The 27,628-nt window shown below is 37.7% G+C and overlaps 1 long non-coding RNA gene across 5 annotated transcripts in view; it reads left to right on the forward strand.

The window, feature by feature from the left end:
* Nucleotides 1-27,628, forward strand: part of LOC134138368 (uncharacterized) — a 146,423-nt gene that overhangs the window by 33,040 nt on the left and 85,755 nt on the right. For all 5 annotated transcript variants that reach the window (XR_009957880.1, XR_009957873.1, XR_009957877.1 and 2 more), the window contains one exon: nt 26,315-26,374. This is a non-coding gene — a long non-coding RNA (uncharacterized LOC134138368). The remainder of the gene's footprint in view (nt 1-26,314; nt 26,375-27,628) is intronic.

Consider the following 27,628-nt stretch of genomic DNA (forward strand, 5'->3'; position numbering starts at 1 on the left):
CTTTCTAGAAATAACAAAAATTGGAAGTTGGCGGTGGGGAGGAGAAAAGGTATCATTTAAACCAGAATTGAATTAAAAAAATGACAATTCCAGGTCAAAAGACTCTTGAAGCTTTTATTTTATTTTATTTTATTATTTATTTATTTATTTATTTATTTTTACAGCAGTTACACTTGGGAGAGTACCTGAACTTTGACTCACAACTTGCTTTGCTAGTGGTGATCAGTGGGGACAGCATTGTCAGTCTTTTCTAATGATGCCAGCAAATTAGTATTTTACAACCACAGTACTCCGCAGAGTATTTTTGTAGAAGATCTTGATCATCTTTAGTGGAAACTGATTTTTCTGTGACAAATGGATTGAGGATGGCATGATATTGGGCAGGTGAGATGAAATGCTGAGTAGTAGTATCACTTTCAGTAAGCAGAAGTTTTGTCATTAATCTCAGGGGAACAAATTATATGCTAGTTAGTATATGTTTGTGTATGAAATGGTTTACTCAATTATGCATCTATCTAACTTGTATAAAAAAATACTTAATCATCCTTAAATTTTCTCTCACAAAAGCTTGACTCTAGAATTGTCATCTATTTGTACACACGTGATTTTTTCATTCCTAGCTGTCAGCCCAGTATTTCAGCAGCAGAATCAAACGTGCCCAGAGTTCTTATAATCCATTTTCAGTAGTGGATCATGCCCTCTGAATTTCTGGGAAGCTTGATTTGACTTAGGATCTAAAATACCCGAAGTCGCTTCCGAAATGAGTTGTAGATGCCTAACTGCACGGAAAGTTTGGAAATTATGTATTGTGGCTGTTTTTGCTAAGTGGAAGAGGACCAAGAGGTGAGTTTGAACACCTCACTCCTGACCATCCGTACAGCTTATTTCTTAACTCTCCCTGTGGCCTTCCCCCTCTCCCCCAGCTGTCCAAGGCAAAGCTGCTGTGGAGATGGCTAGCTCTGAGCAGTGTAGACATGAGCTATTCTGTGCCACATAGGCTTAGGAACCTTGAAGGCTTTTCTGATTGCCGTTAAAGGTATGCTGCGCTAGCGAGCTGTGGGCAAATGAAGCTCAGGCTTCCTCTGTGGACTCTCAGACATCAGTCTGGACGAAGTAGATGGCCGGATGACCAGATGCTCTCTATCAGCCTGGCTCCGTTGTCAGGGATGATTTGTGCTTGCTGAGAAGCTGCCTGGCAAGGCCTAATCAAAGTCTAAGGTTTCTGTGCTGACCCTTGCACATCACTTTTGTCTGTGTGCATTTGGGCATTTCTTTTCCCTGTCTGTGAAGAGGAAAAGAGAATTTGATTGAGCCTATGAGCATAGTTGCTTTTTCCTCCTTGCCCTGTTTTTCAGACTAAACTGAATGTTCTTTAATGGGTTCCTTTGGAAGAAGTTCAGTTGTAAAGATGTTTTCTTTCTTTAGAAGTGTTTAATAAATACTAATAAAAATTCAACACAATCCAACCCCTGGTGGTTTCTATCATGTAACTTTTTCTTATTTCTGTAATTTCATTCCAGTTGCTTTTGACCAAACCAGCCAGTAGCTCCTAGCCCACATTAAGGTCTAACTTACTATTTTTGGTCTACAGTTTGGAAATATAAGTGTCTGATACCCAGAGAAATATATGTGTTTTTTCTGTGTAAACCAAACCCAGCTTGATGGATTCAATGTTTCTCCCCCCCCCACAACCCCCGCCCAGTTATTATTTGTGTGGTAGTAGGGGTGTTGGAAGGAAAAAAATGAGAGGGACAGAAGCCTTGGATTTCAGCTTGCAGACTGTATTCCAGAGACCTTGTAGTACTATTTGAAATTGCTGGAAGGTTTAGCTCTGAAGATTAGGGCTCATAAATGCAAATGAGAAAATAAATTTAGAAATATTTCAGGTTAAATCTTTTTTCAATCTGGTTTTCTCCCTGCTGCCTTTCAGCATCCTGTGTTTTCTCTTTGCATTCCATCCCTAAAAGCCTTTTCTCGTTTAAGAAATTGTTGAAATGTTTATTTTATGACTAGTATAATATTCAAAGTTCTCCAACTTCAGGGGTACATACTGTGCTGAAACTAATGGTATACCCAGCATTTCTACCCATAAAAGACTGGGAGAGAGGCAGAGGTGAGGAAAATAGCCTCTGTATGTATCCCATAGCTTTTGTTCAATACACGATAAATTTCATGCAGAACTATACTTTTTTTTTTTTTTTTAACATGAAAAGCATTTGAAAATGTTCATGAGGATTGACAGCTGATATGAAGATTTCATCCCAGCATAATTTAAAATACCGGTTTTATTTCCTTCACTGTCACTTCCATTCCCAACCAAGTTGCCTGAAAATGGGGTTTACAGTAAGGCTATCTTTTCAACAAAAGGTTGCTGTATGCCGTCATGGATTTCATTCCATAGACAAAAGTACAGATTCTTCTCTTTTAAACTAAAACTATGGCTTTAAGATGCAAATAAACCAGTTAGGTTAGAATAACCCAGATAGGTAAATAAAACAGTGGAGCTGGAACAGTGCCTTCAGCACCAAAAGCCCCCCCAGCTGAGCTGAAAGATAACAATTTGATCTTAAGTAATGGGAAATGTTCCCTGTATGGTTTATATTTACTGAATTTTAACTTGATTAGGCAAACAGCACTGAGGTAAAGGCAATGCTATTATTTTAATTTCTTAGATTGGGAATTGGAGCATGGAGAGATCGCCACTTGCCAAAAGTAACAGAGAAGTGTGTGCAGAGTGTGAGCAAACCTAACTCTCTACAGTCTATGGCTGTGTCCTGGAGTATTGATCATGCTTCTTTTATGACAAACTATTAGTGCATACTACGTTTGCCAAGCTACAGGGGACAGATCAGTCACAGGCAGTTAGGAAGATAGTTATCTCAACCTCAGAAAAAAAGAAACTGATCTTAACATCCTAAGTCTCGTCTATATTGAAGTTTGGTTTTGTGTTAAATCACAACCCATTGGTATGGTTGAACATGCTCTTTACTCTCTAAAGTTGCAATCTTTACAAAGTATTGAACTTCATAGGTCTTTTTTGCACCTTTAAAGAATACATTAATGCAGCTGGTGCTTTGCATGTATGCTGTCCATGTCTGTTCTACTTACATCTCCATATATTTCCAAAGATGCTTGGGAAACATGGAGCTGTGTGTGTGTGTGTGTGTGTGTAGGGGAGAGGTTATTGTGCTGTTAGAAATTCTGTTTGGATCTCTCAATTCCATTTAGAATCTATTTTCTGTTAAAAGAAAACCAAACGTTGTGCTAAGTGAATTCAGCTACTTCTTTTGAAATTTTTTAAACTTTCCAGTGAAATTTAGTAACCAGAAAAAAGAACCTACAAACAGGCATGTGCAAGTTTACCAGTGAAAATTGTATTTGACTAATTTGGTATCAATGGAGACTGCTTTGATTTCAGAGTTTTTAAGGGGTTTTTACCAATATTATTAATGTTTATCAAGTTTTGTAGCAGAAACAAAAACTTTGAGAATCCTTTCAGAATAGCTAGTTGCCTTATGACCAACCTCCACTGAGATGTGGAACAACTACATTCAAGTCCTTTGTTTAAATCAGACAGCAAGGTCTTGTCCTGGGGCTCACCTCTCTGAGATGAAAGCCTGTATATATTTTATCATTCTGATTTTTTTCTTTCTTTTCTGTGAAAATTTCAAGAGAACTCAGTTCTGTTCTGAAGTAGAATGGAAAAAAATGAACTTGTAAAGTTTCATGGAACAGGAACAGAATTCTGTTCTGTTCAAGAAGATGCTGAACCAATGCTGTGAGATTAATATATTAAAGCAAAAAAAAAAAAATCCTAAAATAACTATATGTAAAACAGGAGAAAGACTCCTGGCCTCTACTACAGGCTTATGAGAAGCATAGTCAGAATTCTTTTAAACTCAAGATCATTGTAAATAAGGACTTTTGTTTCCTCCCATATTAACAATTACAGGGACCTACTACATAAGAGAGGAAATAACTAAGCCTTCAAACACACAAAAATTTCTTAAGGGGGGAATCTTTACAGAGAGCTCTACTGATCTCAGTTGAGATGTGTATGGGTGCAAGGTCTGAAGACCCAGACCTCTTTGCAAAATTGGGACCTACTAACTTCATGGGGAACGGTGAATCTATTCATTATACAGAGGTGTCAAGTGCACGTAGCCGAAAATAGTTTTCCTCCACTAATACATTTCAATTCTGTTACTTTCAACTATATTAAGTACAAAAAACTAGGGACAGATACAAGAACACCATTAAGAGACTAAAGGAGTTACACAGAAAAATATTCAAAATTTGGGGACTGCAGAAGTCAAGGCTGAAAACTGCATTTCCAAAGGGAGACCGGCAAATTAAAATCATCATTCTTCTCTGTCACTGTTATTAGCCATACATAGTACTTACTTGGCTGAAGAAAAAATATGTATATTTTATGCACTTGATAGGCTTTTGGTAGAGACACTTTGTCTTCCAGGTATATGTATTTTGCATTGCTGTGTGCCAATGTCTCATACAGCAGTAGAAAAAGGAGAAAGTAGTAAGAGGTAAAATAAAGATTGGAGGGAAAAAATAAAGATGTGTTTGTAAAATTCTGAACATTCATGGAGCATCTCAGGAAAAACAGTAATACCCAGATCTTTGCCTAGCTATTTTATAAAAATTGACTTGACTTCACATTGGTAGTACATCAAGTGTGTTTTTTTTTTGTTTGTTTTGTTTTTTTTGTTTGTTTGTTTTTTTTGTTTTGTTTTGTTTTTTTAATATGTCTTGAATGGATGTTCGGGGGTATGCTGGTGCAGGAGCATGTATTAGACGTGATATTTTCTGCTTATGGTAATATTTTTGTTATAAGTATTGAGTTTGTCTTGGCCAACCCAAACTTTTTAAATAATGATTTGTCTTTGATTTTTCTCTCTTAGAAACAAAAGTGCGTTTTGGATGAAAATACATGCTTCTCAGCATTTTTAGGTTCAGAAAAAGGAACTTTTGAATGATCTATAAAACATATAGAGGCATTCTAATAGTAAACTTTCACGGCTGTGTTTTATCCTGTAGCATGTGGTTCAAAAGTTCTTGACAGCTTTTCGAGGAACTGTTACTCAATTACACCTGGCTGTTTATGCACTTCAGTGTCTCACCAGTACACAAGGCTCCAGAGGTGTAGCAGTGCTACTGAGTGTCCTACAGCTTGCATTTGTGTGGGCACGTAGTGCCTCGTTGGGAGGAAACCAGGAAGGAAACCTGGATGTCGGGGACAAAGAGAAGAAAGGCTGATGCATACTTGAATTTCACTTTGATGAGGAGTTGAGATATTGTCTTGAGTGTTTTCTTGGGAGTTGTACTCACGACTTTTGGCCTGTGCCTCTCACTGCAGCTCACACTGTTGTGGCCCAGGGAGGCCTGGCATATTTGTCCTGACTCTGGCTCTTGGGAGTGTACCAGCACGAAGGACAGTGTTCAGCAGGGAGCTTCTGAAGCAGCATCCAGCCCTCCAGAAGGAGGAATTCGGCCCCTGCAAGACAGCTCTTCAATTCTCCCCCCCGCCCCATCTAATACAAAGAAACTTGGTCATTGGTGCTGTTATGTTGAAAACAGCAGTAACAGGCATTAGCTTTGTTATGAGCCAGAGCCCAGTACTTATACACAGCCTCAGGGATCCTTTCTGGCATTCAGCTCCCTTTGCTTGGGTGCTGCTAGAAGAGAGGTCCTGTCTATACCTTGGATCTGCAGTGCAGTGCACATGCCAGCTTTCTTCAAGTATCTTCTCTCTCCCTCTGTTTGCATTTGGAGTAGTGATGAGGTAAAAACTGGAATGTTTTTGGTTAGTATTATTGAATGTGTAGTTTATTATCATGTTTTCTTTTTTTTTTTTTTTTTTTTTTTTTTTTTTTTTCCTCTCCCCTGTCTGAAGGCCTGTCGTTCATCCTGGATGGAGGTGTTTGGCTTCAGTCAGTCACATTTATCTGTCTGTGTCCATGTTTCAAGGATTTCCATGGTATTGACATTTCCATTTGAGGAATATGAAGAATGTTCAATTACATGCAGGCTATGAAACATATTTACTACTTTTTTTTCTTATAGTCTGCCAAATGTTCCCTGCCAAACTTTAAAATGGGCTGCTATGTCTCTAAGATTTTTTTTTTTATGTATCTGCTATATTGTAATATATACACACAGTGCACATGCAAATAAAAGCTCACACCATAGCATTAGAAGACAGCACTAGATTTTATCTGGAGGATTGTTGCTTGCCTGTTTTTAATTTATATAATGCTTTTGTTAATAGCAGTACCTCCTTAAAATGCCCAGTAAAATAGTGTAGCATTAATTTAAATAGAAATTCCAGTCATTTTAAATTTCTCCCCATTATAACAGGTCAGTCTTTTAACAGATGTCTCAATAACTTTGCTATTAGCAGGAATATTTCATGAATTAAAATCAGGCCTCTTTGTCTCTGTCACTCATTGAAATGACCTACATATTTGGCAGATGGAGAGGACTTGCTTGTGTGTTAATACTGATGGGGTAGGGTTTTTTCAGTTGTGTATTTTTGGAGAACAGAGAAAGATTTAACATAAGTTAACATAGTTTATTTTTTATTAATACCATACTTCAGTTGCCCTTTACAGAAAAATCGTATTAGGCACATCTTGCCTTTTAAGCGTAGAAAACATCTAGGACATTTCTCTTGGGCCCCAAACTTCTATCTTAATGTAAACCCTTCAGTGATGCAGTGGACAACTTTTTGCAAATGTATGGACAGATGGAGCTGAAGGAGAAGATGGAATAATTCAATTGCTACGGTTCTAGATGAAATCTCCTCCTTTGGGGGTGTATGTTCTTCTGCTTTGGCATTTTCATTCCACTTCCTCTGTGTAGTGAGACTTTACTCATTGTTTTAAGGGTCTCTCACTGATACGTTTTTATGCTGGCTCGTGTTTCTGTATTCTTTGAAGAATCAAAAAGGAGCTCTTGTTCAAAATTTCGTCAACTCTCATGATGATAGCAGAGCTTGAATCCTGCTATGAAGAGGCAAACTATAGAGAGAAATTTCATTGTAGATTTGGTCTGTTTATCTACTGCAAAATCACTCTCTGGCGTCCTGTGCACCAGTGCAGGTAGAAATGATTGCTTATTATTTTTTTTGCAAGTTTGATTGGAACGTAACTAATTACAAAAACAAGCAGAAAAACTCCACACATAAATGTGCTGTTTGAAGAAGTAATATATCCTACAGTCATTAATCAAGAGATTAAAAAACACAATGGGATCAAGTGAAGTTACTTGAGGGATGCATTTGGCCTGCTATCATCTTTTTTCTCCATGTATACTAAAGGCCTAAGTCAAGGAGATACTAAGTTTCTGCAGTTCCCACTGACTTCATGAGAGCTGCAGGTGCTTTGCGTTTTTGCAGATCAGGCTCTTTGAAGTGTGTCAGAACTGTCTGATCAAATGTAATGACATTTGTCCAACAAATTCCCGGAAGAGCAAACTTGGGAGTTAGAGCCATTACGATGGTATTTTATTGCTGAAGCTGCTCTTTGTTTGCAAGTAAGTTTAACTTAGGCTACGCAGTGAGAGCGGTCAAGGGGTCAGTCTGCAGCCAGAACTGCTTTCCCAGGCATCTCTCAAACCATAAGGGTATTCGAGGGATTGGAGAGACCAGTCGGGAAAGGCGCTGCCTTTACAGGACTCCCAGCTGTTCCCCCCAGCCCACAGTCTCCAGGACTTTGAGCGGGGGTGTAGGTAAAATGGTTAGCTAGTACTGCTAATAATGCCGATTACAACTGGTAACTAAGTTAGTTGTTTGTGTTCATATGGATAAATGCCTGCGAAGGACTCAGTTTGCCTCGTGGAACGTGGGAAGAGCTTTTTTTGCCTAGCGTAATTCAGAGAGAACGTGACACCTCTCTGGAGCGAAGGCCTAGTTCGTTTTAACTCTTCAGAACGTCCTCTTTTTCCTCTGCCACTGGAAGCGAGGTATGGCCCTCTTCCTGTTTGGCCTGCTTTTTCTGTGCGCTTCATGGCTGTGTACTGTCAGGGGAAAATGACTGAAAGGAGCACACACCCTTTCAAAGGGAAATTATAATTATTGTGGTAAAAACGTTAAATCATTGGGTTAATCATTATCTGGTTGAGTATCGCTGTTATCTCCTAAATGAGAAAGGCGCTTTTTGATTTATTAGAGGTTCTCCTGTGACATGGATTAAAGTCATAATCCCATAGAACACTACTGGATGTTTATTGTTTAGTTACTTAAGTAAAAAAAGAATACTAATACCCTTTTAGCATTATGTTTTAACTCTCCTTCTCCTTGCACAAAGTATGACTGGGAGGAATGAGAAAGACACTTAGGCAGAGACAACAGGGGAAAGGATGCGGTACATCCGGCGCCCATTAACACTATCAATTAGCACCATTTATCTTGAAATTTATCCAGCTTGGAATACAAAGTATGTACGTCAGGGTTTGGGCCAGACAGAAACATAGAAAGATGATGGTATTTGTGGAGATGCTAGCCAACATGGGGGAGAGAGCAAAGGCGTACAGCAATTCTATAAAGAGCTGCATTTTGTGTGTGTGTGAAAATCTGATTATACAATGATTCCGTCAACATAAACACAATTCTCTAAGGACTTATTAAAGCTTCAGTAGCATAGTGGAAAGACACTAGTGCAGTCCTCTTTAATAGCTTTCTGGCTTGAACCCCAATACATAATGTTCTAGTAATAGTTTATGGGTGACTGCAATAAATTGGTAGCAAGTGTTTTCCATTTTTTGGCTCTTCTTATCAGATCTGCTGGTGGAACATTTTGTTCTGAGAATATTGCAAAGGCAATTGATCTGCTTTGGATGTGTGCTCAAGAGTCTTGTGTCTTTTAAAATATATGTATATATGAGCTTTTTCACTGTGTTTTGAGTTGTACAGTACAAAGCTGGGGGCCAGTAAAATGTTACAGGGGATCTGAGCAGTTGGTTAAACCCAGCAGGACTTCACCTACCCTAACTAATGTTCTGTGAGTCCTGCCAAGAAGGCACAGTTCCCCCCCCCCCCACTAACTTCGCCTCCCAATGCTTTCATTGTTCTAGTCTTTTCATACAACAGTGGAAAATTTGTTCTCATCCATGATGGAATAAAGATTATTCACGCAGGTTCATTTTAAATCCCAAAGGCCTTTTAAAATAATAATAATAAAGGACTATTTTGTGTTTAGTAGTGAAGGAAAGAACCGCTTTTGATTAGAGATGGGCCTGATATGGTCACCTTTGATTTCTATTGGATTTTGAGCTGAACTTAACTGTAATTATGGAGCGTGATTCCATGGCGTCTATTATGCAGGAGCTGTCCCTCTTGGTCTTTGAATCAATTAATTCACAGCTCCAGATCATCTCTATGGTGAGCCTAATTGAAACATCCTGCTTTCATCTCCACTCCCACAAATAGAAGAAGGGTTTGGTAGCTGAACCCAGATCAGAAGTATCTAGCTGGTTTCGGTCTATATGAGGCCAAACAAAAATTGTCAGCCCAGCTGCCCCTGGAATGATGATAAATAAGTCAAGGATGTAGAATATTGGAGAGTAAGCAAACATTATCCATTATCCAGTGAGTTGTGCCACTGAACATCCAGTGCTCGCTCCTAGCTCTATTTCATTTCCTCAAACAGCTAGCATGCTGGCTCTTTGCACAGTCATCCAAAATAGTTTGTAGATTAGATTCAAAATGAGAATGGGTACATTTCTCTAAAATAACATTAAACACATGTAAAATTAAAGGACAGCTGAGTACCTCCTTCATTCCTTTAATCTTCTGCATGTACTGGAACATTTGTTTTATATAAAGGTTATTACAAAAATACTGGACTTGGGCAAAAACGGTATCTTAAAGAATGTAAATTAAAGTCTGGAGATCTCTAAAGCACAGAGTGGATAGATACTCAAGAAATATTTAAAGTAACAGAATGTGGACTTTGCCCAGTTAATGTTAAAGTATCCCAAATGACAGCAGGGGAGTCAGTTTGGTTGTCATATAAAGCTGCAGAGAGAGTTGGAGATGAACAGCAAGTACTGCAGATCTGGCCCTGAGACAATAAATGGAAGTGCTAAGTGGATGAGAGTGAGAAATGATGAAGGAAGATAGAAACAGAGAAGTGCAAAATAAGGATTGTCATACAAGAACCACTTTTAATGGTTTTTATACAGTTGTAAGCCTAATAAATGTGAATATTTCTTCCCTGATACATACTAACTACATTACCAAGGCATGTAATGGACTCATAGAAGGAGAAGAGTGTCCTAATAAAAGGGCGTGCAAGTTGAACTGTGACCACAGGGATTCGATGCTAGCCTCAGACAGTTCTCATCCTGTAGGTCTGCTCTACTTTTTACTGACTGCTGTGAACTGGGATCTTTTTCTGTTGTTTTCTTAGTTAGATGATGCTAAGATCATGCTGTCAACTACTTGAGAGCACTGCCTAAAAGCAGCTGATTTTCTTACTTTTTGGGGGGGACGTTCAGATACAGTTCTGTGAAAGTGTTGCATATTGAATTCATGTGAGATCTGCAGTTTTCCATCTTTCACCCTACATAAAGGAGGACAGCCTTGAAGAACAGCCGCTTACACTGCACCAGGCTTTCTGTTTCACTCTGCAAACAAATACATCCCATTTCCTGGTAATGTACCAGGTTGTTGTCCAGTAGGTAATTTCCTGTAGTAAACATTACAATAATTAGAGCTATCGTTCCAGAGCACTGCACATTCAGTGTCTATTATTACGGCATCACAGAAATCGTGTGAGAAACAACCACAGTCAGAGGCAGCTATTATTGATTTCAACTTTATTAAGGCAAATGTACAATGTGAAAAATACAGAAGATACAGTCATGTATTTGTAATCGTTTACATCACTAACATGCCCTTAAAATATGTGTGCAAGCATGCAGTTCCAGCAGTACAAGACGGAAGTTGAAGACGGTAAACCAGCAAGAAAGATTAAACACCATTTCCTAAAACAACTCTGCTTTCTTGTGCTTCTTATATCTATGAAGTAGTTACTTCATCTGTTTTTATGAAGGAGCAGGTTTGTAAGTATGGGTGTAGGGAAATATTTGCATTACAATAAGTAAGGTCTTGTGTAATATATTAATACAAAAATGGACATAATATTTAAATTAAAAGAAGTCGGAACTGTGGTTGAGGTTGAGAATGCCCAGTGAGAAGCCCCGCAAGAAAACTTGGTGAGATTTGGTTCAAATTATCTGCCCTGGCTTATAGAGGGCAATATTTTTCTTGAAGTTTTTGGATAGAGAGGTCAGAAGCAGCGAATTAGAGGGAGAATGTTCTATTTAAAAGTGAAAGGGTGGAAGAAGAAATTCTTGAGGTGTATTTCTTTTAAGTTGACTGTATTTCTTCATTATATAAAGTAGTTTCCTTATAAAGCTGTTATCATGTGTTCGGAATAAACAGTAGAGTGCTATGTTTCACTGTAATGTCTGTCTATAGGAAGTGCTGGCTCTCAGATCAGCTGTTTACATTTTTTTGAAAAAGCTCCCATCTGTTCCATCAAACTTGTTAGTATAGATATACCGGATACGATAACATTAATGCTTTAAGTATCCAAATTAAATGTCAGTCCAGTTGCGTATACAGAGTTCAGATACGGCAGTGTCCTGAATCCACCTCGCCTACTAACAGGCATTTAATAATCTGTTCCAGTATCTATAGATGCCTAAGTCTTTGAGGGTCTGTGAGGGCCCAGATGTACAAATGCAGTTACAACATCAAATCCTCACAAAAGCTTTTCTACCACGCTAGCATGACCACATAAAATTGTGGCCTCATTTTTTTTGGCTCTGCAGCTACAGCACAGTCAAGACCTATTTAAATAGAAAATAGGCTTGCTAAGGGAAATCTCTCAGCTTCATGCTGTGCCCAGTGAAGTTAAAGGCAAAGTGCTCACATAAACAGGGTTATACCTTGCTTCCATCTATACTTGGCCATTCATTTGAAAAAGATATCCCAAATTTTATGGTGTGTTTGTTTCTTTTTTGTTATGTTTTGCTTTACTTCAATTTGATATATACTGAGTCCTTGATATTTTTATTTCTTGTATGAGCTACTATGATTTATTCTTAGAGTGGCCATCTGACTAGAATGAAGATGTATGTCCCTGTTTTGATCCTTGTAATGATGGCGGGTGAAATGCAAGTTTGTTATATTACCTTTCTTGTTTCTACTCTTTTGTATCCGTGGTTTTTTAATTTACATTGCATTGTGAATGAATACTCTTATCTTCTGTTATGTTTTTTTTCTGCCACTCAAATTTTGCATCAACACAAAAGGTTTGTTCTTTACTTCATGTTCAGTATTTGGTCACGTTCACTATGAGGTGTATCTAGCATACACAGATCACAAATTGTATATAAAATACCATTTCTCACTGTTTTTTCCTAGATACCTTATTATTAAGGGCTATCTTTTAGTAGACAGAAATCCAGTCTGCATTCAAACTGCTTTCAGATGAGCTTTGCACATCTAATCATATCTATTTTTATTTCTAAATGCTAGGTGATCAACAACAATTTGAGATGCAATGGTTATAGAGCATAGCACTCATAAACACAATGGAACTGACTAAATAGGATCATGCAGAGGGTTAATAGTGCAATAATAATTAAAATAATCAAATTCAGTAATAACTTTGACCACTTGCATTCATCCTTCCCACACCACCACCCTTACTACTACTGAAAAAAGAAAGGCTGGACCTTCTAACATACCTGGAACTTAGCTGAGATTTTTGGTCATGGCAATCTTAAATTCATGAATTAAGCTCTTCTTTTCAAGACAGCATCCTGCTGTTAACTCCCAACTTTTTTTCTTGGTGTAGTACCGTGTAACTGGAAAGTGTTGCCTGTGATATCAGACTGAGGGTTATGTAAGTGTATGTATTGGATGGAGTCTGCTAAACAGAAATCTCTAGTATCGTACAGAGGTTATAGAGAGAAACAGTATTGTAAGGATTGAATTCTTCTTATCACCTTCAAGTCTGAATGGTTGTGATACCTGTTTGATGCATGATTTTAGTCATGGTAGTGGCTTATATAAAAATAGATACACAGCTGAATATTCAAGAGAGACTTTAAAAATACGTGATTTTTTCATTTAAAAAAGAAGATGCAACATCACTAATTCAGAAACAGTAATATAATCAAGTAATATAAGCACAAGATGGGGAGTTAGAAGCCTTTTCCTCTTCTTTTCTTTATCTCACCCCTGAGTCATTTTTGAGATTAATTTTTCTCACTTGTAAAGCAGAATCATGCCAGTGAGATTTGTGATGGAAAGTGTTGGGGGCACTAGTTATTATTGTTGAAGTAAGATACAGTCTTCAATTTATCATAATTTATCATCCCCCCCCCCCCCTTTTTTTTTTTTTTTTTAGGTAACTAGGCCTGGAAACAAAATTACTCTGTGCTAAAATGGGTTTTAATATAAAAAGTCTCATTTTTTATAACATATTTCATCTTGCCCATTGGTAAAATCCTTGGCCTCTGTAAATAAGTGATAAGTAAACAGTCAAGCAATTTTTTGCTGGTACATACCGTAATTCTCATTTTAAAAATTACCTAATAAAGATTCCTTTTTATATAGAGCTTTTTAAATAGAGTTATTTGGGTATATTAAGTGCATGCTGTACTAAACAAAAAAATAGGAAATAAAAATCTGCCATTCGAAAGAAACCATTTGGCCTCTGAGCACATTTGCTCCATGCTAAATAATAGATGTTATTCTCTGATAAATATGATATGGTCTATATGCTTCTTTGAAAACTGTTTTGTTTTGTTTGAATACTTCACCCACTTGCTCTACCTGTCCCCAGAACAACAAACAGATTTGGCTAATATGTGTTGTAAGTAAATTTTAGGAGTGTAATATAAATTATTAATTTAATAAAGTTAATATTTAAAAAACTTTTCAATCATTAACAAAAGCAGAAAGTTCAGAGTTAAGATTTTTTTTCTTCCCCTTAAAAATAAACATTAACAAATCAGTCTAATTCCTATGCATGATGTAGGTTGGTTGGATTCAGATAGTTCACTTATGGTCATAGATGGAGATCAAGATATTACTCTGTCAAAGTACTAAGATTACTTTCATGCTATTCAAAAAAAAACTGTAGAAGAAGTTCATTGGCAACTTTGTTCCTGAAGTGGGAATTATTAGCAAGTCTGTTGCTAAGACAGACACCTTTTTAGGTAAGCATTTAGCATACATTTATTATTACCAAGATCTTGAACTGATTTTAACAGGCCATGTGTGAGCCAAAGGAGCATCCAGCAGTCATTTTATCTGGGTTGTTACAAAATACTTGTCAACAAGTTAAGTGAGAGCTTTTCCATTTGTACTCTCATCGTTTCCCCAGGAGAAGGAGTAGAGGCAGGTGGGTGGTGGTTAGGAACTTGTTGAGTGTAGCTCTCTCTGGAAAAGGCAGATCAAAGAAGTAAAGAAGATGCGAGAAGATTTGCAGTTTTATTCCTGGGAGAGTCCATTCCGCTCCTCTGGCCATAGGAGCCTTCTCTGCTCTTTAATATACGAGCCTGTCGGCTGTTCCTGGTGGCAGCGGTTCCTGGTGGCAGGAGAATGCAGTTGGGGTCCTGCTCCTTAATGCCCCCCTCTATTCTCTTCCCTCAGCCGTGAAACAGCGAGAGGTGGTCTTTAGCTGCTGCATGAGGTATTGATTCCTCTCTGTTGATTACAGATAACTGTTTATAACAGTGATACAAATAGCGGTTTGGGAACTGTTAGCATAGAGCTTTCATTTTAAACAGAGCAACTTGCTAAAACTGAGAAGCATGAACCTGATAATGGTGTTTTTAGCAGCTGGCTCAATGGTAACCGCTGGGCTTGTGCTAAGTGTGTAAGATTCAGGCTTGCTCACTACACAGTGATGCTCTGTTGCAAAGCAGGACCTGAGTGCTTTTAAATGCATGTAACTAGTGTTTTTTGCCAGGAACTGAAAGAAAAGGAGAAGTTTGCACTTGCAAAATCTGACTCTCAAGTTATTGTAGTTTTCTTATCCCCTTTCAGACTCAGAAAGCAATTGAGTGAAAGTGCTGTTATTCTGTCGTGGGACTCTGTTGGTACTCTGTGGTATTTTTTTTCTTTTCTTTTCTTTTTTTTTTTTTTTTTTTTTTTGTTTGTTTTCAGGGAATAATATTTGCTAAAAGGACTAGAATGTGTAAATTAGCTGTGTATGCCTGTCATGGAAGCTGTTGTTAGCCTAAGTCATTTGTTTGCTGGAGGTACTCTGTATCTAGTTTCTGCTGTCCGTTTTAGTATTGCAAGAGAATCAGTTTTGTGTTAACTGGTTTACATTTTGGAAGGGCTGTCTGAAAAGTTACTTCACAGTTAGTTCAGAGCTTCAAGATCATACCATGCAATGAAGCATAAAATTTTTCTGATGTGCAAGTTTGCATAGAAAAGTCAAGCATTTTTGGACCCTCACAAACATCTGATATGTTTCCAGAGACAACAATACAAGCACTTCTGTATTTTAAAAGTTATTTCAGCTACAGAGATTCATTTTTACTGAGATTCATAGATACTTCCTTCTCTGAGTAGTAGAACTTGCGATCAATGTTTGCTGGCAGAGTTTCATCACTTTTCTTTGAAAATTCTCACTTTTATGTGAGTTGATTTTATAGCCGTTATTTGTGTGGCGACAGCATCTTGGGTATTCCTGCTGGGATTGCGCTGTGCACTAACTGCTGCACAAATCTTAGCCAGACCTTACAGCATCCTGCCATTCGTTTGGCCTGTCAGTTAGGCATTTTGTCTAAGCATCTACCTCTGCAGACGAAGGAAGGGGAGAAGCTTCTCTGGTGCGTGACTTTGGCACTTCTCTGCTCGCTGAAGGAATCGCCTTCTGCGTGTGCCTGCCTCTTCCCAGTGGGGATAGAAGATGCCTAGGCAGGAGGGGTTTTTTTGTGGGCCAAAGGCAGTTGAGATGAATTCACCCTTAATGCCGTCACATTTTTTATTTTCTCGCCAAATGAGGACAATCTATTTCAATTTGTTTTTTGCTTCTTTCAAAGTATACTGGGCTTTGAGATTTGTGATGCTAGATATATGCAAATGCAAAGTAGTACGATGTTTGGAACTGCTAAGTTAATGGGGCAGATACAATACTTGGATTTTTGGAGTGGCCTTTATATTAACTAGGAGAGAGGAGGGAAGGCTTTGTTATGAAACCACTGGGGTGTAGCTTGAAATAAAGGTTAGCACTGTACTATCACAGTCTTCCTGAGTAAACTCAGGCAAATAGCTCCATCCAACCTGCGTGTCTCGGCTCCTCTGCACTCTTTGCCTGTCTTGTCTGGAAAGCTCTTTGCGGCGATGACCATCTCCCAGGCCATGCCATAGCAGTGCCTAATACATTGATGTCCCTGGAAACGTTAAACTGTGCAATAATATGAGTAATTTATTACCTGAAAACAGTTTTGCACATATTTCAGAAACTTTATTTGGCATCATTTAACGTAACGTAACAGGACAAAAATCCATTAACCTGTATTACGAGAGAGAAGTGAAGGTCATTTTGCACAAGTTTGAGGAGAATGTAGGTGAAAGTTGTATGAGTAGGTCAATAAATACAAGTATATAATAAACAGTAGTAGAAAAATATCCAATGGATCACATGTTTTGAGGGGTAACAGGAAACAGTATTCACAGGGTAGTGTTCTTAATTAAGCCTCTCTAGTGCATAACATTAATGTGTTGAATTCATCTTTGAATCTCATTGATTTTGGTAAGATTACACCGAAGATTAGTTTGATCCGAAAAATATCCATTCACTTTTGCTCATGAACTTTCAGCTGAAAATGTGGAGTCCCTTTTGGATTGTTTCCTTCAGATGTTAATTATGCACAAACTTCATATTTATTCAACAAAATATGAGGCCTTCTGATGATGGACTTGCATACTAGCTTGCAATAAAGCTCTCAACCTGCTTTTAGTCTGAACACTGTGTATGGATGTACCTCAGCTAAGATTTTACTGAATCAAGTGTCCCCGTGTCCTTAAAGGATGAATGTTAGAACTAAAAATGTCCTACTGATCTGAATATTTAAGTCTTCATATTGATTAATACAATAGTTATTTTTGTAAGAATGTTAATTTTTAATTAGACCCATTCTTGTTACTTGGTTTCTATGTACTGATTTTTACATATTAATCATTTTAAAAAATAAATACTGTGGCTATAATGAATGATAGAAATAATGGGAAAAAATAAAGGAATAATTCATGGCAGGGTCTGAGCTGGGTTGTGGGTGTCATATTCAGTACTATTTTGAGTGTGTACATTACTTATAGTTTGTCTTATATTTAGACTACAGAAACCTATTGCAGCATGAAGAAACTGTTTTGTGTCCATAAGTCATTGCAAAGTAGCAAATATTGAATTTTTAATGTCCCCCACTGAATATAACAGGGAAAAGATATATTTTCAAAGCGGATTTTTAGATTGTTTGGGGTTTTTTCTTTTTTCTTTCCTAGAGGAAAGATGAACTGAAATTCTTTACTGTGAGTTCTTTTAGGATATGCCATGTAAGTGTTGTACATGTGTTGAAATAATTTTGAAAAATTCAATAAAGTACTTGGAGAATAAAAAGAATGTGAAATAGGCTCAATTTTATTTTGTTTTTGCTTTCCAAAATAAAAATGGTTTTGAATGTCGCTTGACAAAACATCCACTGAAGTAACTTAGAAAAGCTTTGGGACTGATATTTTGTCAGGGATTGTGATGAACAGTAAGGGTCCTTTGTAAAAATTTTGGAAATACTTCACCAGTGAAAAAAACGCTTTTGCTATGATTATATATTTTTGCAGAAAACAAGTCTGATATTTGCTAAAGCCTTGGCTGCATCGCTGTAAATGGATTTATAAATATATTGACAAATTACAGTGTTAGAAATAAAAAGAGATAAAGCATATTGATTGCTAACAAGACTCCTTGACTCTAGATAGAGTTTTCCTCTTTCCATGGGGTATTTTGGGCTTCACCTGGAGACAACTTGCCCTTGAATGTTATCATCCTTCCTTCACAGTGGCATATTCACCTGTCATCAGAGGATCTCAGAAACACACATTTCTGATCAATGTGAATAATTTGCTTGTTAGAGATCAAGGTTAAGGTAGGGGCCTTTTTTCCCTCACAGGAAAGGTTCCTATTCATATTTGTACAAGGGTATGCAGTGAAGAAAGCTGCCGGTGTCCAACGTGACTCAAATAACTCTAAAGTTAAGAAGGATCTAGCTGAAGACATTAGGCTAAATCCACCTTTCATGTAATTCCAAGGGAGTAAGAGTTGAATCAGGGCTGCATTTGGCTCTTTTCACTTAGGCCTAATTCAGATGAGACTGAAGAATTTTCCCTTACATGGTCCTTAGCCATGCCTGTTGGTGTATCTTTGATTCGCTTGTTAAGCTGGAGGAGACTGAAAAACAGTGTACTTTCCTCATAACTAAGGGGTAAAGACAAACAAAAATTCCTTTCCAGTGATAATTTGTTGGCATCAGTGCATCCAAAATAGCTATAGCTAAATAGTTGGAATCCTTACCCAGAACTGCTTTGTGACTATTCTGCGAAAATCTGCTTCTGAGTCAGCTGAGTTATGATCCTATTGGAATGATCTGCTGCCCATGTGCAGGGAATCTTGCACGTGGGGTTTCAACTAACGTTGTTTGAGAACACCCTAGAAGGGCTGCATAATTCATGAAGACAGAGCTAAGTTAACTGTCTAGTGAAAAATGTCCTGAAAGTGCTCGTAAACTCAAACACAGATCCTACATTCTCTTTCTCGATCTGCTAAAATATAAAAGGGATGGGGGAGATTTGTTATATGCTTTGTTACAGTTGTCTCTGCTGTGAGATTTCAGCAATGAAGAAATTCCTTTTCTCCTTCAGCTGGACAGCTTCTAAGGCTTACAGAGGAAGATCTGAAATCAAAAGTTAAAGAGGGGATGGGAGCTGCCTGTGTATACCTAATTCTGCTGCTTTGGTCTAGGCACTGTAAGCTAGATCTTAACTCCATCATCAGATACTTTTGTTTTGTTTTTTTCTTCATCTGTCTTCCATTTATCCTTATTTTCTATAGCCTTAGGTATACTTAGAAATACATGCATTACTTATACAGTGTTCTCTATGTGTCAAACAGAATTTGTAAGTCATTTATATGAGCACTACAGAGTAAACCATTTTCACACAATATACTAAATATTAAACATACAGCATAACGTGCTAATAAAATGTTGCTAACGTAAGTAGGCCACATACATTAGAGGCTAAACCAGCTCTGTGATTAACTGTCTCATCTCCTGAATTGCACCTTTGGAAGGCATTGGCAGGCAAAAAAGGTATTATATGTAAATATTGATTAAAATTGTTAAAATCTGAAGACAGGAAAAAACAAATGACTTTGGACCATTGTAACAAGTAGGTGAATAATGGATTATAACGTCATATGCTGTATTTCTGCAGATTTACAGAACTGATGAGGTAGAAGTGGTATATGACCCCTTTGCTAAGTATTACTGAAATACTCCTATGAAAACTTCTGGTTGTATGTGAAAGCTATTGAACAGACTTTTAGTGCATGTCTCGCTGGGCAGCTTCAGCGTAATGCATATATCTTTATTGATCTGGGACTTCACCAGCAATATCATAGGATCACCCACAAAGAAGGGCTGGCTAAGAAAGGTCATCTGAGATTCGTAACCACGTTTCTTCAGTCATCATAATTTAGCGTTTTTCTAGATGGTAATGACTTTGTGGTGGCCTGAGGTTCCTGAGAAGGAGATGGTGTTGCTTTACACTACTGAATGCTGAAGACCTCAAAGGGCATACACTGAATTCATCCAGGACCAAACTGTCAGTGTTTTATCACATCTTTAGGAAGGAACATGGAGCTTCCTTCCCCTTCTATACGTATTTTGAACGTATCTGTAGAAAAAACTGTATCGGATGTGATACAGTGAGCAAGGCAAAATGATATATAGGAAAAAGGAAAAATGGAAAAATGTAGATGGATTCAGCTGGAAGTCAGATCTCGAAGAGCATCTTGTAAGGTCATCAGGGGCATGTGACTGACTTTTTTTTGTTTGTTTGAGGCAGGATGGCTTTATTCAAGAAAGGAAATAGGATAGTACCTGAGACTATTTTATTGTAGAACTTTTTGCTGGAACCTTCACCAGCTTCCCTCTTAATCAAGAGTACTCCCTTTGAGTACATTCAGAGAAACAGAGGATGCATATGACTCACAGGAATCCCATTTTCACTCAGTTGTAAGTCAGAAACAGCCAGCTCATTCACTAGTGCATTCTTGAATACAGGATCTTTATACTAAAGGTTTTATTTCTCTATTTATAATTCCAGCTGGATTCAGTTACAGGATGATATTTTGGGGTTAATAGGAAGTGTATATTCCTGAAAACAACCTCCCTTCCCCTCCCAAAAAAATGTCGACACAACCTGTAAAAAAATCTGTTTTGTGTCTTAAAATAAAGCATGTATTTCATGCTCTAAAAGTCTGAGGTTTGTAGCTGAAAAGATTAAGTAAATAATTCAGAATTTGTTGTGTTTACCTGTTAATAATTAAGCAGGTTAGTCTGTGTACTTTTTATAGACATTGAGCTTTATTTATTTATTTTTTTTTTTATTTACTTGGCTCGTGTCCTGGTTTTCAAGTTTGAAGAATTTGCTGCCAAGGGAGAGCGACTAAGAGAAAAGGCTTCAAGGAGTTAAGTGTTGCACAGTACCAAAGAGCTGTAGGGGAACATGGTCTCTGGAGAGCAAGGAGAGTTGTCGTCTCTCTCTTCACCTCCACTTTCCCCCACACTAGGCTCGGTAGCGCTTTGAGGGAATTCGTGTTTAAAGGTGGTAATGATTTTGAGGACGAGAGCAGCACCTTTGTGACTTTGCGATGCCAGTGACCAGCAAGAGCAGAGCCTGTGCTTGTTACGGAGTGACATCTGGTTGATCGCAGTCTAAAGAAAAGTTTTAGTCTTGCTCTATTTCACAAATAGGATAGAAATTTGAAGGGAAAAAGATAAGGTAACAGGCACATTGTATCCCCTTTTCTTATAACATGAATTACATTCTGGTGAAAGGTTCGAAGCTGACAGCTCTGCAGTCGGAAGTGTCTGTCATTTGCATTGGTGCAGAGAGACCAGTGGCAGGGCGTATTTCTCACACAGGTACCTTCAGAACTGGTTGCTGCGAGATTGCATCCTGTGAAAGGTGGTGGTTCGGTCCGGGTGGATCAGTCAGGGCATCTTTGCTTTCAGTGGTCATGAACAGGCTAATAGTTCCAGTTTCCCGTCAAGTCTGAATAGATGTCTCTTGAGAAGGAGTATGACTGGCAGCAAAATAATTTTATATTGTCCATCCAGTAATTTTCGGTTGCTGTTTACATAGGCTAGGGCTAAACGTAGACTGAATCAGAACACGAAAAAGAGATTTGGGTTCAGGTTCCCCCTCCCACCAGGCAATGATCCACCTCACTGTTAATCACATTCCCTCCTTGGCTTGGGAGAAGTCATTGCCTAATTTTTTTGAATGTTTAACTGTTCCTTTGGTCTTGGCAGAGTAAGATATCATTTGATATTTTCGCTCGTCTTTCCCAAAGGTGAGAGAGAGAGCACGGGCTGGTGAGAGAAGTCAGTTGAAATGATTGGCATTAAAAGACAAAAGCTGCTGAACGTGAGAGTGATCTTTGGACTGTATATTAAAACTCGAAGATTTAGAAAGACTGTTTACATGAGAATTAATAGCCTGATTTTGTTGACAGTTGAAGTCTTTATCTGTTACCATGGCATATTTTAATTTGCTCTGTGCTTTGGTATTTCCTTTTCAAGAAATATACATGCTAGTTCCTAGTACCTCTGATGTTAAAAATGCCTTTTGCCTCTCATGTTCCAGGCAATGGTGTCTGTTTAATTAAAGTTACAGTACATAAAGTTAACAGGAGGTAAACCTAGTAGATAGTTCTACGCATGTTCCCTGTCTCCATCATGTAACTGTTGCCTTCGAAAGTCCTTCTACTTTTGGTCCAGACAGTTAACACAACTCTCCCATGTGGATAAATACGGTCAAATAGCCCTTTTCAAATAGAATGTAGAAGTGCACGAGGAGTTTAAATTGCTCTATCACAGACGTCTTCGCGTGCTAAGAATGGGCTTGTAACACTGACTATTGTTGCTTTAAAATTTTTCTGTAAACGTATGAGGCTTTCTTTTCTGTAAACAAACCAATTCATAGCCAGTAGTTCATCATCTTATCCTTGCAGATAGGTCAATGGTCTGTCTTTGGCACTCTTCTTGTAAAAATTCTCCAGATGCTATCTTTATCATGGTAGTTTAACACTAGTCACTTGATTTTTTTTTCTTTTTTTTTTTCTTTTCCTCAGATTGATGAGCTTGACTCTTGAACCAATCAGTTAAAGAGTTCTCAAGTCTAGATCTCAGGGACAGATGTCTAGATCACAAAATAGATCACTACAGTCAGCAGAAATTGATCTGTGGTTTTAAGTCCCGTGAAAGAGGCTGAACTGACCACAGAACCTGTTCTGCGTTATGCTGCAGCCGCTCGGCCGGGTCCTTCAGTTCAAGGCTGCAGCGTAGTGGTGAGCCTGCGTGAGTAGTTTTGTTCTGCTGCTAGAAGTACTGTCCGGAAATGAGAGGATTTCAAACTCAAAGCTTGCCAGATTAGCCTTTTTCATGAGCATTAAATTCACACACAAATCTTTTTTAAAACAAGAGCATTGCTGCGATGCTTTGTCAATTTTGCTAAGCGCATACTTTACCCAATGTTCATGCCAGGTTGATTGAAGCTGAAAAGACCAAGAGATTTACCAGCAGTCTCACAGTGAATCATTGTCTAAAATTATTTTGGCTCCTATATTCTTAGTATTAATCAACAGTGGTTCCTTTCATCCACTTGCTACCATAGAGGTTAGTTTGCATGTATGATGACTCTGGGAGGAACTGAAATAGAGTGATGCTCAAAAATTTTATCTTATTCTTTGAATTTTGTTCTTCGACTATAGAGTTTTAAAAAGAGGAGATCCTCACAGTTACCATTCTATAATATTTCCTCTCCTCTCTTTCCATGTTATTCATGGTGAAAGCTCCATAAACTTGAGAGAAAATGTAAATAGCATGCACATTCTTGAGCTGAATGTGTTTATCTCAGTTTCATTTGATCTGATGGTAGTTCACTGCATACAATTTTTTTCATTAGTAGCAAAAGTCAAAAGGCCTTGCAGCTTATAAGGCATTAACATAAAGAAATGAAAAAGTATCTATAGATCTTTCATGTTTGCTTTTGAACAGCAGTTCAGTGTGCTGTTGTTATTCTACTAGCAAGTCGCGTAGCAAAAGAGACATTTTTAATCTAGCACTGTTCAAATTTTGGATTTCTATATGCTTCTTATTTTTGTGGTAGATCTTACTCTGGTTTGATACTTTATAAAATAGGGTTAACAAGTTTAACTAATCTAGTTCATCCTTGAAAACATATTTGTTTAGGAAATTTCCATGGTCTATCTCATGCTTGAGTGAAGGCTGTGATATATTTTAAGATTTTAAGGTCAGTAAGCCTATTGTGAACCCATGTTGTAAAATACTTGCTTTTGCTATGTACAAAAGTGAGCCAGAAGTGACTTTTCTGAGTTGTGGGCATGGTTTTCACTTCATTTAATGTCCCCTGGATACATCAGATTTTGAGGGATTTGCATGGTATAATTTGAATCCCCAATAAGCTGTTGACCCAATTGGAACAACTAAATGTAAAAGTGGAGGTTGGAATTGAAAACCAAAAGGATGCCCTGTAATTTTGGATTTGGTGGCTTTAGCAGGTGACTTGGTCCAACAAATGACCATCTCAAATGGTTTATATCCCAAGAATAAAACTTCATTAATTTAAGTCACAAAATTTAAAAAGTGTGTGGCAGAAAGGTTACTATTAATTAAATACAGACATTCAAAAGTATGGAAAAGATAATTAATGAAAAAGAAAAGAAAAGTAACTGTAATAGTTATACAGACTTTTGTGTAGCATTTTCTGGCAATAACCATAACTGACAGAAGGATAGCTATGTACATCGTGTGTGGTTGTACAAAATTTCAGATATCAATAGACTGGAGAAGAGAAACTGGGAGTTTGGACTTAGATTTAGTACTTTGAGGATTTTGAGGAGATAATATCGAAGCACCACACTGGGTCTGAGTGATCAGTGACAGTCTGAGATAGAATTTTCATTCACATGGGGATAAATTTCCTGTGCTTTTCCCCACTTTTTTTCTTCTTACGGTTTCACCCTCTCTTCCTCAACCAATCAAGTGCAGGGCTATTCAAGCCAACTCAGGCTGCAATACACAGTTTGCCAGCAAATATAGCGTGTTTTAGTTGTTAGATGAGTTAGACATTAGGCAAACAGCACGATTTCATATCTAATAGTATCACCTAAGTCAAACATATCTTCATGCAATACATCTAACAGCATTTAAAGGTCAAAATCCTATCCTCATTACTCAATACTCTGAGCATTCTGTTTTGCTTTATTCATTGTCTGCACAGAGCTGACAGACTATTCCAGATCATGGTTGTGTAATGTTGGAAAATGCTAACAGCTGCCGTCCAGTGCATCTATTTAGGCAACTGCAGACCTTATGAAAGCTAAAGCACAAACTACCTAACCTTAGTTCAGGCAAAATAAATCTTCCTCTGTGGAAACAACGATGGAAGCCACCGTCTAACACACTGTGCTGTGTGCATTCAGAACTGACCCAAATAGGCTGAGGGATTTCCATAGGGAAATTTCTGCAAATGCGCATCTTGGGGCACTGCTGGCTTGTTATTAGCAGAGGTAGAAAGCCTCCAGAAGACAAGAGGAAGGCTGCAGACATGCAAAGAAATAGTGAATGTGGCACTAAGAAGGAAACAGAAGCGTCTCTGACATGTACAGAAACCTGGTGGGAAGTCAACTTTGGAAATGATGAGCCAGAAGCCTGCTGTTGTTGTATCTTCTTTATGTGAGATAGCTACACGGTGTGTCCCTTCCTTCTAAATAAGTGGAGTTGCTGTAAAGATCAGTTCTTTCCTGTTAACAGATTACTTTTAACCCATACCAGATCACCAATCTCTTTACAGACGAACAGATAACAAAGCACCTGAGCTACGAGGAAACAGTTCTGTAGCGAATAAATGTAATCAAATCAGTTCTGCAATATAGCAAAGAAGTCAAAATATCAATGATTAAAATGCCCCTATTGCTGGCCGTGAACATCCCTCACCAGTGAAAGATTAAAGAATACCAGTAGGCTTAGTAGGCTTCCATACCTGAGCTGGCTGTTAGATTGGGACATGGGTCCCTGGGTGGAAAGCTCAGCACTTGAGGGGAATGAAAGGCTCTAGCTGATCCTGTGAGGAAGCAAGACACCTGGCTGGAGTGGATTTGAGTGTTGTGGCTGAACTGAACCTCTCAAGGCAGGAAGTGCAAATTTTGGAGCTTTGGTCCCTAATCTGTATTCCAAACTGATGGAAGTAGATGCCCAACTCTAATTTATGACTTCAAAATACTACTTCTTTCCTTCAGGTCTTTGGCAGCCAGTTTTGAACATTTTGGTTACTAGTGTTATATGGTACTAAGTCTGCTTTTCATTCGTTTTTCAAAAAGCAGCCTAGAAAGAGATTTTTTTTCAACATTTTAGTCATAAAGTCATTTATCACTGAGAGAGGAGAAATTATATACAATTCTTCATTTTTTAAAAAAAGACTTTACACTCTTGACTTTAAAGAGTGTAACTATACCTTTTCCTATAAATGAATTTGAATGTCAAACATAAGGGTTGAAAATTTGATTGTGACAGCTTTTTTTTTTTTTTTTTTTTTTTTTTTTGCCCCAATAGGAATGAAACTGCCCTTTAATGGAAAAAAGGAGGGGTTCTTTTAAGCCAAAGTCAATACGAATGACTCCCAACTAAACTGGTGTTCAGTTGTGCAACTTTTCTCTCTAAAGCATGCAGATAATGTGACATTTTGGGTACTAGTGTATTTTGTTTATTTGCTCATCACCTGTGTACTAAATGTGAATGCGTAGGACTTTGTTTTGTCTTCCTTTAGATAGATAAATGTTTATATATATACAGTATTCCACCCACTTTCCCCACTGAATGCCTAGTTATTTGACTGTTATGAAAACCTGAGGTGTTGTGTGTGCAGATCTCTAAACATAAGCATTTCTTTTTGTTACAGCAGCATAAAAAAGAAGTATTAGGAGCTGCTCTTAACCCTTTTGGAGTCCGAAGTCAAAAGGTAAAAATCAGATATATTTGGGGGATTTCTAAAGCTATTGATACCATAATTGTTTGGAAATGCTCTTTCCTTATCACATTTGAACTGAGATTTCCCACAGTAAAAAAGCAGGCATAGGACTGGAAGGCTCAAAGCATTGCTAGACTTCTTTAAGAACACCAGCACATCAGGGCATAAATTATACGGGTAAGTTACAATTTGTAAACTGCAATGATCTATTATACTTAATATAAACATGTCGGTGTTAAGAATCAGTGGGACTTTAAGTAGGGCTTAATATTGCTAAGGATTTAATGATTTTTGTCTCTATAACTTGATAGTTTTTATGATATCTAAAGTTTTTTTCAAATCACAGTAAGACAAATCCTGTAGCTCTTTTCTCAGGCAAGAGTACCTCAATGGGAGTTTTGCCTGAGTGAGAACTGAATGAGGTCTAAATAATTAGCAATTAAAATATTCTGTTATTGTGCTACTGTATATAACAAAGCACTAGAGGTATTAAAAATTGCTAATCTCCTCCTTATTAAAATGTTAACTGCTAAACATAATACAGTTTTGCATTTTCTATCATTCATTTTTGCAGTTCATTAGTAGAGGTGAAATGTTTGTGACAAATAGTCATTTGAACTTTTAAGGGATTGACTTGGTTTTCCTGGTATGTTATTTTATTTATTTATTTATTTATTTATTGACAGAGTTAATTTACGGGCAGTGTCTGTGGAAGCCATGGAATTTAGTCAAAAACTAAAGAATGTACAGAGAATAATTTTTCATATAGCATTCATAGGTATTTACAGAAGAAACCAAATGCTAAGCTACTCATCAGGAGACAGAACTAGGTGAATTGGATGTCCAGTCTGTGTATGTTTTGATTAGCAGCTGATTATTGTGAACTTCAGTAAACAGCATACAGATTAAAGATTGTCCATAGAATTTACCGGCCAAGTAATTTTCAGTGGCAGATCTGAGAGACTGCCATGTGAACAATTCAGAACAACTTAGATTAGAAAATGAAGTTGGTGAAATTGTTAAGTTGTGCATCCTGCAGTGTTAATCCACATGTGAACTGTTTATTACTATGCTAGTTAGTATAAGGGCCAGACCATGTTTTCATCCCGCTTCACTGCACAGAAGCATAAAAAGGAGTGAAATGCATCTCCTGTCTCCTTCTGCACATAGCAACTGCAGGGGTGTGTGTGGAAAGGGAGAATTGTATCTGATGAGTGAGAAAGGAGTGGTAGGTAAAGGTGGTAA

The sequence above is a fragment of the Rhea pennata genome, chromosome 1, assembly GCF_028389875.1.
Source record: "Rhea pennata isolate bPtePen1 chromosome 1, bPtePen1.pri, whole genome shotgun sequence".
Classification (NCBI taxonomy): domain Eukaryota; kingdom Metazoa; phylum Chordata; class Aves; order Rheiformes; family Rheidae; genus Rhea; species Rhea pennata.